Source organism: Lepisma saccharinum, chromosome 7 (assembly GCF_977018435.1).
Source record: "Lepisma saccharinum chromosome 7, izLepSacc3.1, whole genome shotgun sequence".
NCBI lineage: Eukaryota > Metazoa > Arthropoda > Insecta > Zygentoma > Lepismatidae > Lepisma > Lepisma saccharinum.
Window position 1 is genome coordinate 33,478,260 of NC_139235.1, and position 13,874 is coordinate 33,492,133.

A 13,874-nucleotide genomic window follows, 5' to 3' on the forward strand; every position below is an offset into this window, starting at 1 on the left:
TTCGTTCATGTCAATGTAGTGAAATAAATGTGAATCGGTTGCATCACATTTTGTCCTTCAAGTGCAAAAAATACAAGGCACATACTCAATTTTATATATCCGGCGACAGTGATAGAAAGTGTGATGGTAGATAATTGTGAAGAATTAAATTACTTTCTCGTAATTTAAATGCATGTTCCTGATCTTTTTATTTTCATCATATGAGTTTTTGACTGAAACTTGGGGGTCAATGATCAATTTTCTTGGCTTACAAGGTTATTGCAACTGACAAATGTATCTGAATGTATGTTTGCAGTAACGGCGATCGGGTGCCAAAACTTGGGGGCAAGGACAGTTTACTTTTTTGGTAGCATAGTGCGGGTGCAACAAGTGGCAAAATGTGGCGGGGGGGACTTTCCCCCTCTTCCTCCTCCTAATCACCTCCACAATTCTTTCTTCATTCTGCATAAAGTATCCCAAGGCTTATGAAAGGCTATTTTGACAAAACATCGCCCAAACGTAATAATGAAGTAACATTGAAAAATCTGTTAACAATTGAAGAGATTATTTGCTAAGTTGCTGTTCGTTTTCTGAAGTTAGTCTTCTTTACTCATGCGGGAGAAGTAACACACGTATGGTTAGGTGAACACATGTACTGAGGTAACAAATAGTTTACATTAGAACACATGCACTGAGGTAACAAATAGTTTACATTTTGTAGAATGTAATTTTAGACACAAGGGATTCATCGAAATTGATCACTATACCCGGTAATTCATCTCTTTTCACAGATGACTTGGTTTGTATGGCGCCACATTTTCGAAAGCGCTCAAATGTCGACCTCTATCCTGCAGAGTATACCCTGGAAACTTTAATCTTGCAGGTGAACGAATCTCTGGCGCCTGGAACCACAGTCAAAATAATAATTTGTGGGGGTTGTATTTTCAATGTCTGCGTGTATTTGTTTCCCCCATACGTCACTTTCATTTAATCACCATTGAACCTCATTGTCGTCATTAGCCAAAATTAGCAGAAAAGTGACTTCACATAGAACAAATCAGTCGAATCAGCAACAACTTACTCGTCCAAAAGTGGAGTTTCATTAGTTCATACCCCTTCGAAAGTTGAGGTGGTAGTTTCAATTTCAATTGTTTCATTCTTGGATCAAGGCAGTTAACTCCGTGAACAATAACGTTGTTTTCCGAAAGTCTCAAACATTTGTCTCTGGCAATACACACTCTTAAATGAACGCGTGGCCTCCCCGATGGCGCAGTGGTAGCGTCGTCGCCTTGTAATCAAGGTGTCCCGAGTTCGATACCCGGTGGAGGCACATAGTGTTTCGGATCCTACTTTAAACTGTAGGTCCAGTCCCAATTGGCCTTACTGTGCATAAAGTGAAATAAAAACACCAATTCAATCAATCTTAAATGAACGCATCTTCTGTGGTGATAAAATGACACGTTTCCTGTGAGTTCTTTCCAATCCAATCTTTCTGTATATTTTTTTCTCCAATGGCATAACGTTGTCGCCTTATAATGAAGAGGTTCTGGCAGTTCTGCTGCCTCCCCCATTGGTGGAAGCACAATGCACACTGGTTCGGACTCCACCTTGAACTGTAAGTTTAGTCCCGATTAGTCTATCTGAGCATAAAAGTGGATTTAAAAACAAACAAAATTTTCTAATAGATACTTCATGACACCTTTATTTTCTTTACTTCATCTGCATCTACATATTCTGTTGACGTTTTCGGCTGAACCTCTGATGCTTCTAAAGTTTAAAACATTGTCATCGTGATTTGTTAATTCTCTGACGCCCTCAAAACTAAGCTTTACTACCAACACATTTCTTATTTTAATTCTACGCAATATAATCACAAGAAAAATCGCATGATTACGTAACTGATAGGCTACAAAGTTGTTGTTTGTATACCACGTAGATATTTGAAGATGACATGTATGTAAAAATTGTAATGAAATAAGGAAAGAGACACTTCTGGAATTTCAATGTAGACGTAATTAAAAAGTCTAAATAATTTATTGTGTTGCTGGAGGAAGCAACGCCAAGATGGGATTTTTATTTGTTTATTTAGAGATTATTTTAATCAAATGCTGGCCGGTATTTATATATGTGAAGGCCCGGAGCTTACAACGCCAAGACCCCACCCTAATCCGCTCCACAGTTTCAGTTATAACTTTTCGCTAATCTACGTGAGGTGGTTAGTTATACGTATTTCTACATTTTTTCATCACATCCGAAGTACCTCCTTTCTTTCTTTATGCAGTACTTTTCCAAGCAGTTTTCCCCAGTGAAGGCCCAGAGCTGCAGCCCTCAAGGTCACCCTAAATCCTGATCACATCTTGACCATACCCTGCATAATTTTACGCCTCCTAAGCCTACTAGCTGCTTGTAATCATAGAAGAATTCAATTGATGACAGTTTATTTTGTTTCAAGTTCTCTAGTAGTAGTATAAAATACAATATTATAAACCCAGGAAAGTATGAACCCCCCTCAGGCAGATTTACCTACACTTAAAACAAGCTCAACATGCCCATATGAGCTTTTTGCTCAAGTGTGGAACCCTGTCTAATCCAAGATTTTTGTAAAAAATGCCCTCGGGAATTTCTCGGAAAGTATGAACCCCCTCAGATTGATTTGCCTACACTTATAAAAGGCACTTCTGTAAGATTGTTGTCCATAATCCTGTCAAAAATATGCCCCTCTTGATATTTTTTTTGACCACACTTAAAACTAGGCCAAGACACACACACATACACACCCACACCTACCCACATACACCTACACATATTTACTTCCGGTTTAAGTTCAATTGGATACCAGCTTCAATTTGTTTATCTAAAATTAAAATATTATATGCAGAGACCCTCTAGAATTGCTCCGTGACTCTCTTATTTCTTACATCATAAACATATGATTTTTCTCCTATGAGAATAACACTACATATGGTGTCATCAGGTAAAGCCTCATGGAATTCACAGATAATTTTAATGTTTGTCCTGTCATTCACCACAACTTGTTTCCTTTTTGAAGTGTTAATTACAAACATGGGTCTCTGTGCTTTGAATTCATCTGGTGTGTAATACATGTCAGTATTGCCAGTAGTGACTCTTTTGAATGCTGTAAATGCCTCATATAATTTGAGGAAATCATCCTTGGACATGTCTAAATTATAATTTTCTCTAGGAAATACCTCATTTCTGCCATTTTTAAGATATATGTTCTTGATGTTGCAGTTATCAAATTTACTTGAATTTTTTTCCTGATTGTTGTGTCTTCCAGTCTGAATCAATACCACTACAAAATCAGGCATGTCATATTGTATACTGGAGAATGAATTTGTAGCATCAAACTCATAATATGTACCAGATGCGGGCTTCTGTACACATTGATATGTATAAAATTGTAAAAAAAACCTGTGGATTTTTTATTATATCAGCTTTGTATTTAAGAGCATAACTGGCCTCATACTCAACAACAGGGATTCTTAACTCCATAGTCTGAATAATGCATTTGCCTGCATCTGGTAGGGTATTAGGCAGAGATTCCCCTGTAGAGTTTAATGTGCTGTACCTCATCAAAGCATTGTTATCATTTGCAGCTCTTCTAAATGTAATTCTTAACCCACCCTTCCACATAATATCTTTGAAATCCGAGAAGAATCCTGGCAATAGGCGCATCGGGAACAATACTGTGTGGCTCTTGGATAATATCTTATCACCAGCCTCAAATCCACCTATTTTGTAGTAAGAAGCCTCGGTTTTGGATAATTTTAGTGTGGCCAAAGCTGTGGAGGTAATGCCGGGATAATCCACTCTGTTTATAACAACACCATGCTTTCTGACCTCAATTTCAGAGAATAGATGTGGCACAAAATTATCAACCAATCTTACATTTGAATTTGCCGGATAATCTGTTCCATCGAGCTTTACAACATCAAATTTGATGTATAGATCTGCTCTGTGGGGATGTATAAATCCATCCCCTACATCAAGATCAACCTCAATCTCTGTGTTGGGTTGATTTAAATTTGCAAATGTCCTCCTGTTTGGGGGGAATGATTGTAGCTCATAACTCTCAATATTTTCCATTTTTTTTCTTGTATGTATTTTTATTTAAATGTTAATCTCTATGATTGCAGTTGTTGTGGCTCCAGCAAAATCAACTAATTCTTCTTTTTCATTAGTGACCATCAATTCGATGTAATCTATTCTATTATGGCACACAGGAAAATATAATGTTGGGGATGGATTGTAGATGATGGGCTCCATGAATTCAGAATTAGGTTTAAATGTTGCAATGATGCCGGTTTGTTTGTGAGTGCCTATGCCATTTGATTTGGTGATCATACCCTCGGCCACATTACAGTGAATATTGAGAGTCTCTATGGCTAAGAATTTAGGTATATTAATAGCAGTGTGTTTGATGGCCGGTTCAAGTTTTGTGTTGTTCTCAAAGCCTAACAGCTCTCCTATAGTACCCAGATCCACTGTTTCTGTGGCAGATACAATTTCTACTCTGTGAGTGACAGAATTTTGACTTAACACTACATCTCTGGGTAATTGAGCATTTAGAGTGGATAGATTATACTGCCCTGGAGTAATGATAATTTTTTCATCCCCAACTGCAATTTTGTTGTTGTGGTGTGTAATATTAGGGATCAGGTACATGCCATAAAATGCTCTGAGAGCTATTGTTTTGGGATATACAATATCATCATGCAATTTGAGTTTCAATATTGAATTTTGGCTGGTGAGATGGAATACCCCCATGATGTTTCAGATACCACAAGGCCTTTTGAAAATTTTCAATTGATGGTTTATTTATTTGAGACATATATCTAAGAACAGATAAACACAAATGTCCGCAATTAACATCTTTGAAGTTTTGAACACGGGCATTATTGTAATAAAGATTTGTTGATTTTAGATATTTTATTAAATTTTCAGGTGGAACACCTCCAAATGAATCAAACACAAATGCCTCATTTTTTAAATATTTAAGATAACAAATCCAGTGAGTGCCCTGATTTTTGTACTTATCCAAATTAACAATGCCACACTCTTTGTTGAGTGGTTGTTCCGGTAAAGAATCAGACATGTACACACCTCTAAAATTTTTGATGCCCAGTGGCTTGATTAAAGCTTCAATATCTTGGTTTGTAAGCGGCTCTTGTTTTTTTTAAACTTATTCATGGCTCTCTTAACACCTTTGCCTTGTTTCTCCATGGCCTGGTTATGGCGCTTCAATTCATCTAATTCTGCCTTATTTTTCTTGGCATCTATTACTGTTTTTGCTATGGCAGCTGATCCCCCAGCCAAGCTCCCAACAGCCCCGAGAGCAGCTAAGATGGCAGGGACGGTAAATATAAATCCCCCCACATGTGATTTTTTTCTTGATTGCTGTAATTTTTTTAATTGGGGGGTACTAAGCAACAATTTCATACCATGCCCCTTTGCAATACAAGAATTTTTTTTCTTGCGCTGCTTTTTGGTCAAAAGACTGTCAATAGTTTTAAGAGATTTGAGACCTGCATAAGGTATTTGATACATAACACCCTTGGCCCTCATTGTAGGTTTATTATATACATATTCACAACCCCCACCCCAGTTTTTGTTTGGTGCTCATAGCTATGGTGGTTCCCAATGCTGCTATTTTTTCACTCAAAGATGCATCTTTGCTTACAAATCTGCCAAATGCAGCCTCTTCTAATTTCTTGTCTGCAACATGTCTTTTGTCAAGATCAGAATGTGTGTTGTATGCTATGTCATGGTCTCTACAAGCAGCATCTAAAGGATTAACGCCAGGATCCCCTCTGTTTAATCTATGCTCTAATTTTGTGCCTGGACCACAATACTGATAGCCTGGAATATGTAGTTCAAATGGCAGCTTGTTTATAATGTCATTAACCAGCCCCCGACCCTCAGAAATATTCCAAAATTTAGGTGGTAGAGTATTAATAATTTTTATGAGATATCCAATCCCCTTAGTGTCATTCACTATAAAATTAGACAATTTTGTGCTTATCATGTCCATAATTCCAACCTTTTCATTGTAAAAATTGTGGTTCCCAGCATTTTCTTCCCCAGCTATCACCAATAGCCTATCTACAAGTTTCCTGACATCATCAACCCACACAAATTCTTTAGGCAGGGTGTTGTATTGTTTGATTCCACTGCCAGTCTTGATCTGTGACCATATGGGCTTGATTAAGTTGTTGTATTTTGCTCCACTGCTAGACTTGACTCTTTTTTGTGTGGGATCATTGTTCTGGTATAGAGCATCTGATTTTATTAATATTTCTTTGTAATATTCATAATCTTGATCTGTATAGCTGCCAGGCCTTTTCCGAGTCATCAATTCCCACAATCCAGGTGTGCCGGGATATTTAACAAAACCACCTCTCTCTCCAAGATGAGATTCTGAATAAACAATCAGATCATCCCCCATAAATGTTACTTTGAAGTTGCCAATTCTATGTATGATGCTGCCATCAAGCTCTGTGTCAGCATATAAGCCAAACACCTCATCTTTATTGTCTTTAGGTGTTGTTAAATATTTTTGAGCAAGAAGACCCAATTCAATAGGATCCTGAGTAGCTTCAATTCTTCTAGGAGCAATAGGACTAGGTGTATGAATACTGGAAAGTGGGGTGATTGGATAATCTAATATGTTCCTTGCAGCTACAGGTACAAGCTCTGTGATCAAATTTTGATTTTGCTCTGTAACAGTTTTGATATTCTTACCTAATTCACCAATAGCATCAATTATAGGCTGTTCTGTTTGTTTGTGTTTTTCATAAATTCCCCGGTTCTCTGATTTCCATCCTTTAAATCTTTTTACAAGATAATCTCTTAATTTAAGATCATCAATTATTGGCCTTTTCATGGTTATTTATTTATTTATGTTTCAATGTCTAGAAAATTGTTGATTTTATTTCTGTATTTGCCACTATTGGGTGTTCTTGTCATATCAATTGTGACAAACCCATAACTGTCCTGGTTCCAGCACCTGCTGCAAAACTTAGAAAAATCATTGTAGCTCAGGTCCCCACCTACATATTCATCATGTATATGTTTGAGGTTGGTATGGTCTTGATGAAACACACATATAAAATTGCTGTTGTCTCGGATCAGTTGCTTCGGTATTTTTGAAAAAGTCTGTGCCAGGTAGAAGCAATCAATGTTTTTGTCCCGGCCCTGTGTAAAGAAATTCCTAACCTTGTTTTGATTATCCAGTATAATGTCATCAAACACAACAACAGAATTATCGAGACATTCATGAAGTGGCTTAACATCTGGTTCAAAAGTGGCTATATCCAATCCATCATATAGCTTCATCAGCTGCTGATATTTTAATTGTTCCAAGCTCTTAGAGAAGATATACAAGTGCCTGTTTTTCCAGTCTAACCAGTTGGGTGCCAATAAAAAATTATCAACCATTAGTGTAGTTTTACCACAAGCAGATGGCCCAACAATAAGACACCTAATATTATCAGGTAGCAATTTGCCATTTCTCTTATTCTGTTGTTCAGGTTCTGGCAGCCTTTTTATAACATCCCAGGTGCTCATATTATTATTTTGTTTGCATCGATCCAGCTGTGTTCTGGGAGTCCTAGCCATTTGACAAATAACTTGTTGCCTTTTCTGCGGATAATTTTTTCTATGAGATATGTGTCAGGCTGTTTAGTTTTGCTGAGCTCTTGTTCATAGAACCTGCCTTTGAGAATTTCTCCTCGGTGATCCTTTATTATATATGTGTTAAGGGTCCCAGGTTTAACTTGAACCACTGTAAATAATTCAGTGCTCCAGTTTCTTGTAAAGCCTCTTTTGAATAAGTGCTTATATTTGCTGATTCTTACTTGATCACCAATCTTGTATTTGGCCTTTCTTGTTGTTGGCTGGTATTTAGGATAATAAACAGTGCTGATCAATTTTTGCTCATCAGATGAAGTTACTTCAGAGGGTTTCATGTTGATTGTGGAATGGACCGAGTTGTTATATTTATGTATAAGTTCTGGAAGAATATTAATCCATTTATAATTACCTTGCAGGGTAAATTGTTTATACATAAGATTTTTTAAGGTTCTGTTGAATCTCTCTCTACAAGTGAGGCTTTGAGATCACTGTAACTCGAATAATGTTTTATTGCCTGGCTTTTAATAAATTGTTGAAACACTGAATTATAAAATTCTTTGCCATTATCTGTTTGCAAATAGCGCGGGGATCTTCCACTCTGATTGATGATTGTCCTGAGGGCTTCTGTAACACATTTTCCAGTCTTGGATTTGAGTGGCACAGCCCAGGCAAATTTTGAAAATGTGTCTATTACAGTGAGTAGATACTTGTAGCCCTTGTTGATTTTGTCTAAGTTTTTCAGCTGTCCACTTGCCATCTCAATCAAGTCGCTCTGCCATAAATCATCTATGCCCTTTGTGACTACTGGGAGCCTCTTAAAATTATGTCTGGCCTGTCTGTGTAATTCATCAACAATAATTTTTCTAGACATAATATGTAAACAAGAATATTGCAACTATGGGGTGTTCAGCAGCTGAGACTGCAGGATTTTCTAAATATAATTTGTCCCCAATATGTATTTTAAATTCCAGAGAGCCATCATCTTCAGTATAGGCTGTTTCTAATGTATTGGGATCTGTAAAATCCTCCAATTCTACACTGGTGATTTTCACTTTGTTATCAGCATTTGTTATTGATAAGGTGGGGTAGTGGTGTGCCTGTGGTTGAAGCCAATATTTGATCTTGATTGGTCTCAATGTGCCCCCAACAAAAAATTGGTAATAAAATTGTGCAGGGGACAGCATATATATTTTGCCACCTGGTGTAAATGGAGAATCATATTCTTTGTTGGGGATGCTGTTCAATTCAAGAATTACTGAATGTTTTGGATTCTCGATTATGCCTGTTATTTCTTTTTCTGCTGTGAGCAATCTGCTTGTTACAGATTCAAGGTGCTCATTGATAGTTCTAACAACATCATCATGGCCTGGCTTGATTTTTATGTCCACAACAAGTTTTTTGTATTGTTTTTTGTCTGGGTGGCAAAAACAGACAGAGCATTTGCTTGATTGGATTCCATGGTCCCTAGCTGTTGCTTGATATTAGCTACAATTTGTTGCAAATTTTCAACAATTGCCAATTTTGAATTTTGAGCAGTAAGATCATGGACCTGTCTTCTGATATCCTCAAACAGGGCATGCAGTTCATTAATATGTTGATTGGTTGGAAGAGTGGCCACTGTCCGAGTGAGATGTTTGATCTCTGCCTGGATATTCTTGATATCTTCTGATTTCAATATCCTATTCACTGCCCTTTTTATATTTTTAAGTTCCTGTGATGTAGGCAGATTTGACACAGTATTTTGCAAAAATTCAAGTGCCAATTTTACATTGTTTAATTCAGAAGCATCAGCCACATTTTGCATAGCATTTTGGAGCAGGGCTATATCTGCCTGAGAGGGTGTGGATTGTTGTAAAATTTCAAGTTTTGTTTGGATATCATCGATCAAGTGATGAAAATGAAATAGTTCAGATTCAGTGTTGAGGTTTTCAAGCTTTGTGATTTGTTGCTGGACACTAACAAGGGTATCTACAATACCGGGCAGGCGAGATTCTAGTACATTTGCCAAATCACTTTGCACTGCTGCTATTGTACCTTCAAGATGGGTTATGGAACTTTGAATTTTTCCAAAATCTTCATATGTTTCAAGTTGCAGCTTAATATTTGCCACACTCCGAGTTATTGCATTCAAAGCATCAGAAGATGGCAAGTTGTTCATAAAATTTTCAAGTGTCTCAATTTTTTCTTTAACCTCGGCTATGGCATTGTTCAGAGGGTCCAGATTAGGTATTTGGAGTGACTGAATCTGTTCTTTTAGAGTGGAAATCACTAGATCAAAATCTTCTTGTGATTTTATGCTTTTGACAATTGTTTGGAGCTGTGCCTGGACATTATTTATCTGCTCTTCCAATTGTTGTTTCAATTGCTCAGAATTGGTGGCCTGGGTCTTAAATTTGGCTTGAAGAGCTGCTACAGCTTCTTCTAAACTTTGAAAATTATCCAATGTGGCCAGGTCAGTATATTTCTGAAGCAGCAATTTGAGTTCAGAATCAATTTTAAGAAGAGGGTCCATGCATTGTGATTGCAAATTTGTAATTTCTAATTGAAGACTGGCATTGAGTGTAGTTTGTAAAGCTTGTAAATCACTTCTTAATTTCTTGACTCTGACATCAAGCATCAGAATCTCATCACTGTGATCTTCATGTCTTGTATGGCCAAAAATATCATTAGGCATTTTGATTTATTGGTTATTTATTATAGAGTATCTGATTCTTAATTCTATAAAAAAGGGTATAAGCTTGTCATATGATCCAGGGACCTCAATATATAAGCAGTCACCAGCAGAAACAGTATAAACAGTGCCAGAAACCATGTTTGAGTGCTTAATTCTATAAATATTTCTCCCTATTGAAATTTTGACATCACCCTCAGGGGTTGTAATAAATTGTAATTGACCACCTACAGGTAATTGGTAATGATTTAAATTATTGTTAAATATGTACAATATTTTGCCTGTTTCATCATTAATATCTGTAAATATGCTGTTCAGATGAATAATTAACAAGCCACTCAGCTTAGACAGTTTAGACAGTATATCAGAAGAGGGTTGTGGTGTTGGCAGGTCCATAATACCTTGTTTTTTAAAACCAAATAAGTTCATAGGCATGTTTATTTATTTCAAATCATGCTCTGTAATTGGGCATTGATCCCCATTTTTCAAATCACAATGACCCCATGGTAAAGTATGAATGCCACATGATAAAATGCATCTCTTATCATCATGTGGGTCCAGAGCCACTTTTCTTACAATATTGCTAGTCAATAAGTGATCCACACTCTGAATTCTGGATTCTGATGTTCTGATTAAACTCTGGGATTTGAGGCAATTTTTATAATCTTCAAATTCAAGCTCTTTTTCCACAGTTACTTTGCCAATGCCCTTGGCCTTTTTGGCAGCAACACCACTACATGTTTTAAAACTGTACATCTTGGCACTTAACCCGGCAAATTCCACAATAACATCACCAAGTGTCTCATCTTTTAACTTGCCAGGCACCTTTTTGTTGTGGGGTTGAATATTCAAATGGCCTGGCAATTCACTGGTGTCAAAATATTTAAACAATTCAGGCTGGGACATATCTTGATAAACATCTTCTGTTTGAATATCAAGAACAAAACTATCCGTGTCCATGTACATCAATTTTACACTATCACCATAAAAAGGTTTCAACACATCATAATACAATATTAACATGTGTAATTTGGCCAATTCCAATATTGCAGCCCCTACATAAATAGGTTTATCAAACTTAATTTTTGTTTTTTTCATGTTGAAAAGTGCCATATTTTCATCATAAATTCTTCTATAATTGAAATTAGGCTTTGCAACCAATTTTTTGCTCAGGCTGGGGTCAGTAATTATTTTAACATCGGTATGTTTTCTGACATTTTCAATTGTTTTGCCATACACAGAATTGACCATCAATTTAAACAAGGCCTTATCAAATTGGCTCTTTGCAGATGTTCGAAGCTCCGTGTTTGTATCAATATATGATTTCAACCATCTTGAGTGCCTGAACCTCAAAACTTTGCCAAGTTTGGTCACTTGAACACCATGATGCATCAGGAACTGGAGGTTTTTGTAATATATAACATAACCCTGTTTTGGCTCCAGAGTCATCATGAGCTTCTTCTGTTTAGAGCCAGGTGAGCACTGAACCTCGGGAATTGGGGGCAGATCAGAAAATTTGTTGTGTAAATCATCAGGAATTGTCAGATCAACCTCTAAGAAGAGGCCATAGTTACTGTCATCAAAGTCCTGAAGATCTTCAATATTGAAATCTTCAACCCATTCAAGCCCTGCATATGGCAATTTATCCATCATAGCATGACCATAGAGGCTGTTTGCATCTACATACAGTATATAATTTGATGGCCGTGCTGGATCATAATCAGGCATATATTTGTTATTTGCTCTGGCATATCTCTGAGAACATTGCACCGTCCCTCCTCTTATATCTTGCTCCATAAACAGATACATATTTTGATCTGGGATCAGATCCAATTTCTTTTTAGTGTTCAAAAACATTGAAGACCATGCTAGGCCCGGGGCACTGAAAAAATATATTCGATCCAGTCTATAATTTTGCATAGAAGATTTTCTGAATGCCTGCATTATATCAGCTAAGAGGGTCACATCAAGTTTCAAATATGCCATGTGATAATCACCAAATGTCTGGCATTTTAAATTGTTCCACATCAATTGGGCATGGTGATAATCTTCATCAGTGATTCCAGATCCTCTGATTTTGCTGTAAAACTCTTCTTGTGGTGGCAAAGAACACTCATCAAATTTAGAAAAATCTGTAACATAATCATATGGATATACACCCTTCCGCCTAATTAATTTCAGGTCCTGATTTGGAAACAAAGCACATGTGATTTTGAATTGATCATCAGATAATTGAGTGGCCAGTGTAGCTAGGCTAGCAGATAAAATTCTGTAAGAATCAAGAAATCTTATGTGAATAGGAACACCATTAACTTTAATTATTTTGCTAATAGATATATATTTTTCATCATTTTCAGCTAAAATATTTAAATTCTGCTTGTCAAACCCCTCATATCTGATCAAATGATGGAAATCATAATTGGATGCTCCATGGCAAAATATGGGGACAAATTTTGGTCTCTTGATCTTAATATTACAGCTATTACACAGAGCCATTAAGAATTTACCATCTGTATGAGAATGGTGTTTCACCTTGATATTTGTATCTGAAAATTCAGAATCACATACCGGGCATTTTTCTGCATTGTTGAAATCTTCAATCTGTTTCTCAGTTAAAGACAACATGGGTTTTGATTTTAATAAGATGTTAGATGCTATGTCATGACACTCATTTTCTATTCTATGTGCAAATTTTTTGATGGCATCTGGTCCCATGTATGAATATTCTTCACTAACAACACCATCCTGTACAATCACATAACAAAAGCTGGAAGGTTCATGTAGCTGGTATGGTGTAATTGAAGATTCTTCAGGATCTGGATAGCAGAATGCAAGAGGTTTGAGGTTTGATTCAAAATCACAGACAATATATGCTGGGTGTTCCAACAAGGCTTCAAACTTTTTGAATTTGCAATTTTCACTTGGATTGGGCATCACCATATGAACAGGTTTATGGTTGCCACAGTATTTCAGATGCTCAATTAACTTGTTTTTAGCAATTTCTGCATTCACTTCCCGAACCCCATTTATTATTTTTTGACCATCAAATACAGTCAAACATCTTCTGCACAACTTGAATATTGTATTGGATTTGTCTAGTTGTGTTCTCACTAAAGCTTCAAGATTATGTATCAGAGTGTAATGGTGTGTATCATCCCCTTCAATTAAGAGCAGATCAATCGGAACAGCAGAATCATCATCAAGTGTACTGATTCTGAGAGGTGCTATCAAGCAATTGCCACGACCAGTGGAACAAATAAATACATTAATAGATAATTGTTTACCGTTGATATCCCTGGCCTTTTTTTCAAATTTATCAATATTCTGAACAGACATTGGATATTCTAAACCCTTCATTGCATCGTCAAAAAGATGTTCATGTTGTTTGTAATAAGTTATTCTCTCAGGATGCCTTGAAACTAGAAACAAAGCAGCTAAAATACACCACAAAAAGCATTTCTGGTCGGTATTTTCTATATTAACCACGGCTCTTTTGTTTTTAATATTGGCAGGTAATGGCAGATATGTAGATCCTTGTAATGGGCTGAATTCAGAAATATTAACATATAAC